The sequence below is a fragment of the Blastomyces gilchristii genome, assembly GCF_000003855.2.
Source record: "Blastomyces gilchristii SLH14081 genomic scaffold supercont1.2, whole genome shotgun sequence".
NCBI lineage: Eukaryota > Fungi > Ascomycota > Eurotiomycetes > Onygenales > Ajellomycetaceae > Blastomyces > Blastomyces gilchristii.
Window position 1 is genome coordinate 2,471,404 of NW_003101681.1, and position 7,877 is coordinate 2,479,280.

The following is a 7,877-nucleotide window of genomic DNA, read 5'->3' on the forward strand; positions in this document are numbered from 1 at the left end:
TTTTACCTCATTTTTTCTTCTATATATCCTATTCTCCCAGTCTCTGAGAGGCAGTTTCAGTTTTTCCTTTTCTCTCTCTTTTTTTTCCAACTCTTCTTTCCTTAAGAGTGAGTTCTTTGATAACTTCTTCTTGCTTTATCTATATACTGTTTAATTATATTACTACTCTTACATACATACACTATCTGTATGATCTATTGTTTTCATCTAGGCATTTGACTGCATATATGATTTTGCATCTTTTTTTCCTTATTTTCTTTTTGAATGTATTTTTTTCTGTTCTTTCCCTCTTCTTTAGTTTCATATTTTCCATACTTTCTTTTCGGCGAAATACCAGACCTATTTTAACAAGCAGCGGGAAAGACAGGAATGAAGGGGAAAAAAACTTTCCTTGAATATATGAAGAATGAAAGGAAATGAAAATGGAACTGAAAATGAGAAGGAATTAATAATGTCACATGGAATAAGATCAGTGTGTGTGATTGTCATAAGCTTTTTCTCTTTTCTCTTCTTTGACTCTCTTATTATAGTCTAATCATGCTTTTACACACTTAATTCTGATGTGAGTGCATCACATCATAACAATTAAAGCAGTATAATAATAAAAGAATGTATTTTTATGTGAGAATTATATATAATAGATATAAACATTGCTTTCTTTAATATCTTCATCAGTAGCTTAGATATGAGTATGAAATAGAAAGATTAAAAATACTTAAATAATATAATAAATATAATGTTTTTTCATAAAAACAGCTAATTTTCTCAAATCTGAAAAACAGATCAAAATTTTAATACAAAATTTGAATTTTCATAATAAAATATTGAAAAAGTATTTACTGTTTCAGAGCATGTTCAATTGCCTTTATAAACTCTTATAACTTACATGTAAAAAGTTAATATTAATGTAATATATGAAAGGTGTAAAGCTTACTTAATTAAAAAAGTTACTAGCTTGTAAGAAGTTATATAATAAAAGAATTAATAAGTCAGAATATATAATCTGTAGAATAGTTAAAGATTATATTAATAGATCTATCTATAAAGAGCTTAATATAGTGATAAGTCATATAATCTAGTAAGATTGCTAACCGTAATAACTGTAATAGTTAACACTTTCTCTCAAGATAACAGAAATCACATATAAAAACACTCAATTCATCAAGATAGTCTGTTAAAATCAAATATAAATAAACCTGTAAAATTAAGCATTTCTGACTTTTTCACCTGTAAGACCTAGCAAAATCATGAATTGCACAATATCACAGTGTTTAAGAATTTAGTAAGTTTATTCACTGTTATCTGAGTAATAGAAATATATTTCAAGTTGATAACTCTCTAATTCAACTGTCAATATAAAAAATGAAAATATGTGTTAATGTACTTTCTTCTAATTATAATAACTGTCATCTTTGTAAGATCTATAACACTCTTATTATCACTGAGAATTCATATCAGAGATGTGATAATAAAGTCAAGCTTAATCATAAGATTTCAGATTTATATTACTTTGCAGACTGTTTTACTAAGAGTTATATATTCAGTCTCATTAAAACTTAGAGATATACAAGATTACTTCACTGAATACTATGAAATCAGAGTATCTGTATAAGTAATATCAGAATGTGTTTTCACTGCAAGATATTATAAGTAGTTCGTATTATATTAATATCACTGAATTATAAAATCAGCTTCTTTCTCAGATATTGAGAAATTATTAATATAAAATTCATTCTTTATCAGAGTCTTAATAATAACTATATTATTAAGATAGAAATCTTCAATATAATATTTAATATATAAATAATATATTAACTCAATCTCTTTATTGAAATAATTAACGTTCATACTTAAATACTTAGTTAATTGATATAGATTCTTGACTTTCAATTTCTCACTGAGTATACTTACTAGTAGACTGACCGTGTGACTGTGTCTGAGACCAGAATCAGATTTTTTAATAGTCTCATTATCAATTCGACTAATTTCATTACACAGTTTTAACATTAGATAGTAGTTTCATACTGTCTCAGTGAGACTTACTATCTACTCTTATCACATTTTTCAAATGAGATCATGATTTTCACTTCTCAATTTAAATCATTTTTATTGCTTTAAATGACTTTAAATCTCATTTAAGTGTTATCAAAAAGTGTTACTTTTTAAAAAATTAAAAATAGTCTAAAAAAAACCTTAAAATGTCTAAAAATAGTAACTTTATGTCAAGAATGAAACTAAATGAAATCAAATGAAATCACTTTCTCATTTTTTTCAAGTCATGGTTTCATTTTAAGATCTCATATATAGTCACTTTGCATGTTTTTTTAATGACTAGTCTCAGTGAGATTCACATTAAGAAATGTATGAGACTAGATCAAATAAGATCAAACATGAAATTCATGGTCTCAGCGGCCAGTCTACTCACTAGTTAATTAACATTCTCAGAAACTTCCGATATAATGTTAAGATTATTAACATAGATTATTATATATAGATGATATCTGAATATATAATATCAGAGTACTGAGTTATAGACACGGACTGCAAATTCAAGATCACTTAATAGAGCAGTTATTATTATTATTATTATTATTATTCTTTCATTATACTTATATGCAAGCGGAGCTAATATGAGTCCTTACGTGATGTTAAATACAGGCCAAGTATTGATTATACAGGAGGAAATACAGGTGTTAAGATCACACTAAGATAACAAGAACATAGGAAATACAAAGAAGTGATAATTAAATACATGCAATAATAACTTTTCCTCTCAGAAACATAGAGCGATTTGTTGAAGTGATTTGTACACCTCTGTATTTATTAGAAACCTGAGGTGCTTGAGTTCTGGATTTAATGTATTCCCTGCGGGTTTTGAACTCACATGTCTTGATTTCTCACATCAAGGCGCTATCAGGTGGCTGCATTAATCATTCAGTCACCGGGGCAAAAAATAGAGTAGTTAAGTAATTATATTAGATCTTCACTGCAGAATTCAGACTGTATAAACTACTCTCAATCACACAGACAAGTGTTTTCAGTAAATCTGTCTTAAATTCAGTGAGTTATCTCATGTAGATCTTCTTAGTGAGGTACTTATATAGATATATCATTACTATATTTACTTAACAGAGTGTTTAACTGTGTTATACTACTATGATAGAAAGAATATGATTAGCAGTATCAGTGATAATAGAAGTATAAATCTCTTCTCTAAAACTCTTTCTAAGTTAGTTATTATAAATCACTTAATATAATTTTCTAAGAATATTAATAGAATCAGTATTCAGATTTATAAATCTATCTTTCTTAAGAAATACTTAATAGTCTGAAGTAATTAATTTATTCTTCAGAACATTGAATCTTAGAATTAAACTTTATATCTTACATCTCTTCAGATTAGTAATCTTGTATTATATAAACTTCTTTTAATAATCTTCTATTCTCTCTGATTAATATATAGCATTCTTATAGAATTTCAGAAGATTACTTGTAACAGAGCTCAGAGTATAAGTAGTCAGTAATTTCACAAGCTGTAACTATGTAGAATTCAGATTATTAATGTTAGAAGCATCTTTATCATCAATCAGATAAATATCAGGTCTCAGTTTAATAATATAACTAATAAGTACTATAGATGTAACAGCTGATTCTGATTTTTCAGTGATTAAGAATCTCATATCACTACTAATAATAACCTTGTCAGATTCAGAATTTCATAGATAATAAATTGATATATCACTGAATTCAATAATATAATAGAAATCAGTATATAAAGAAAGCTTATTCACAGGCTTCTGAGATTTATACAAGTAAATAAAGATCTCTGCACTTAATTAGTGAAAATGCCTCACATTCAGTGAGGTATTTGTAAGTGCATATTAAGAGATCTTATATAAGCTTGAAATCACAGAAGTCTCTGTAGTAGAGAGTCAAAATTTTGAGTTGTAAAGAACTGTAAATATAAGAGTATTATTAATTATTGTAATAACTGTCTCTAGAACATCTGTTCAGAACTTCTTAGAGAGATTAACTTTTATAAAAGCAGCTTTAACTCATTTCATAATAGTGTGAATCTCACACTCAGAAATATTATCTTGATGTGATAAATGTAGTATCATTGATTCTCATTTGATATTATATAAATTTATAGCCACATGCATATATACAGACTGAAATACACTGTCAATATCAGTCTGTAGAAAAGCAGGAACTGTATAACTGAGATTACTCATAAATCTGAGTCACAACTCAAAGTATTGAACAGTCTCATTCTTGCACTTTAAAAAATATACTCAACAGTAGTAAGTAATATCACAGATAATAAGTATTCAGTATTTAATTCTCTGATGAAACTCTAAGAAGTAATCAGAGAGGTCTTTCAATATATATTTATTATCTACAAGATTAATATAGCTCTTCTCAATAAGTTGAATAGATCTAGATATCAGTGTTTTCAAATAATCTCATGTTATACCTGTCTTGACACACTCTTTATAAAAGAACTTAGTCTTAGAATCTTTAATTATAACTTCAGTATGAGAATTCTTGACTATAGCAGTTATAGTATTAGTGTGAATATGACTGAGATTATAATACTAATTCAAAAGAGTCTTTGATATCTTTGATATCTGTGATTTCATATTCACAGAATCAATGTTATCAACAGTAGTAACAGTAGTGACAGAAAAATCAACTTTTTAGTCAAAATTATACTCATGAGATGTCATAATATACTTGACTATCTTGTTTAAATGATTAGAATTCTCATTAAACTTCTGTTCAGTGATCTTATAAATGTTATTCTGAGTAATCTGAACTGTGTGAAAAATGACATCATTCAGAGCTCTGCAAATGAAAAGTGAGAGAATAGTGAAAGATAATATAAATTAAAACCTCTGATCTTTAAGCTTTGTAAATGAGAGCAGATTAACTGTAATATTAGAAATATAGTGAACATTCTGCAAGTTAATATCATCACTCTCAATCTTCAAGATAACAGTCTCAATTCTCTTGATAAACTCAGTTTCTTCAGTCACAGAATTGACAGAGATGATATCATCAAAAGATTTGATATTTCAACAAGAATGAAGCTTATCTATTATATTCAGACATACAGATGTGTTCAAATATCAAGATCTAGAGAATGCTTTTTCAGTGACTGTGAAAGAGAAATAGAACTCAATCTTTGTAATTACTGCATTTACTGCTGATTGAGAACTTATCAAGTCATTCTTCTTCTCTTTCTTTTTGTTATCATTCTTCTTATTCTTCTTCTTTCTTCTTTTGTCAGAGTGTAAGATGAAACACCTGTCAACTGTATATTCATCTCTTTCACAGTGAGTACACTTTCATATAACTGTGTCTTTATTCTTATCTTTGTTCTTTTTCACAGTCACAGAATCAGTCTGAGACTGCTTTTTCAGCTCAGTGATGATCTTTCTGAATGTATAATTAATCAGTTACGTCATCAAATCATCAATATCAATGTTGACAATGAGTTCTTAGTCAGTGAAGAAAAACTCATTCAGATGTGTCTTGACAAATGATCTTTGATAATCTTGTAGATTGTTAAGAAAAAGATCATAATATACATCTTCAGTACTCTGACATAGCTCTTTGTAATAGATAATAAGATAGCAGAAACATCTCTGAAAAATAAGATAATAATTATTCTTAACTTGTAATCTTGTTAACTACTTGAAGATGTTAACATGTTCTTCAGTCAGTGATATTATATATTCAATATTAATCTTGTCTCATAGAGTTGCAGTATTATCAGCTTCTAAGATTTCAATAGTAGTTCAAACATTCTCAACAAGGCTTGACAGCATATATCTATATAGAGACTTGAAACAGATCTTTCACTTCTCAGAATTAATATAATATGTAGAAGAGAATTCTTATTAAGTCTTTAATAGAATATTAGTTTCATTAATAACTTCTATATCAGTTAACATATTAACATGTCAGACTTTATAATTAGAGCTATTAAATGTAAGCACTGATTTAATGTCTAAAGTATATTTGACTTTTTTCTGATATTTCTGTAACTCATCTCTTATAGTATCTCTTTATACAGAAACAGATGTAGTGAGATGTTATGTAATTTTAACTGCAGTCAGTTGATTTCAGAGTATTATCTGCATAAGATTCATAAGATTGTCTGCAGTGCAATAGACAGATTAATTCAGATCATCATTAAAAGTTAGCATTTCAGAGATGAAAAATGATAAAGAATTTATTAAATTGAAATAAACAGATTCTGTAGATGAATATTAACTCTACTTTTCTTTATTCTAAAGCTCTTTCATTGTCTCATTATTAAATTTCATACTCTGGTAAAAACTGATCTCAATCTCATCTTGCAACTCACAAACCTTCTCATAATAAGTGATTATTCTATCAATAAGTTATCTAGTAGAGTAGGTGATTCTGAACCTTGAGCTGAACTCTAATGTAACAGATGTATCACTTATATTGAGATGACTCTGCTTCTCTCAGATATGTAAAAAAAGATAATGTTGTTCTGTAGTTCGGAAGAATGTACAACTGCTGAATAATACCGCGGCTGCTTCCGAACACGCTTACGAATGTAAAGAGGCCCTAGCGGCCACTAATTAATTTAGATAATGTATATAAGAAGTCAGTGTACGTCTGTAATCATATACTGGCTCAAGAAACCTTTGAATCACATCTGATAGCATGTTTAAAAACTGGTAAGAAGCACAGGCTTCTTCAGAGCATGATAATTTCATCTACAAAGTGATTCATAGTTATTATATCAGTGTGGTTCTAAAACATCTCAAAAGATAGTGTATAAAGAAGTAATGAGTGAAAGAGCATCTGATTAATACTGCTTTACTTATTGAAGAAAAACTTCACACTCAGATGAATGCCATGTATATAAATGAATGAGGTGTAAGAAAGAGAATATAAGTAATGAATCAGATTCAAAGAAGATCACTCTCTATTTAGAAGAATAAAAGAGAGATAACTATCACTGAAGTTGTATAATAATAACAGAAATCATATAACTATATAGTGATATAATAATATAGTAATATAATAATATAGTAATATAATAATAGATATTATATAATTAACAAGAAATCACTGAAATGAATATCTTCTCTAGTTAATATGAATAACACTCTTCTCTGCTATCTGAACTGAAAGATATGCAGAATCTCTCAGAGAGTTTACTCAAAACAGTAAGAAAAGCAGCTGAGACTGCTGAACTGAAATCAAAGCTCTGTATATATACAAGAATTCTAAATGAGATTGAGGTCTTATGTACACAGTGACAGACTGAGACAGAAGTTAAATAACAATTGACATTCACTGTGAATCAAGTATTTATAATGAAGAGCTTCACTGATGCAATTATTATTATTAATAAGAATAGAGAAAATCAGATCTTAGACCTGTAGCAGAAGATTGAACATTTACACAGATAGATAATTATACTGAATCTGAAGATTCTGTTATAATTATTCATAATCTCTTCAGAAGTATATATACTATCTGAGACTGCTGCACAGAATAAGAATCTGAGTATGAAATATATTAAGTCAGAAGATCTGCTGAAGTTATCAAGCTTTAATAATAACTGAAAAAATAATACTGCAATCAGCTAGCTAAGTCAGATATAATTATATTATCAGATTAAATCTGAACTTACAGACAGATAGTTAACAGAATTTTAATAAGTCTTAAGATCTGCTATGTTTCTATATAGACTGACTGTGTGACTGTATCTGAGATCAGAATCAAACTTTACAGTTATCATGTTATCTAAAAGTATTACTTCTGATCATAGTTTGTATTCATCACATTGATTTCAAATCACATTATTTCAAATATTAAAGGTCTTA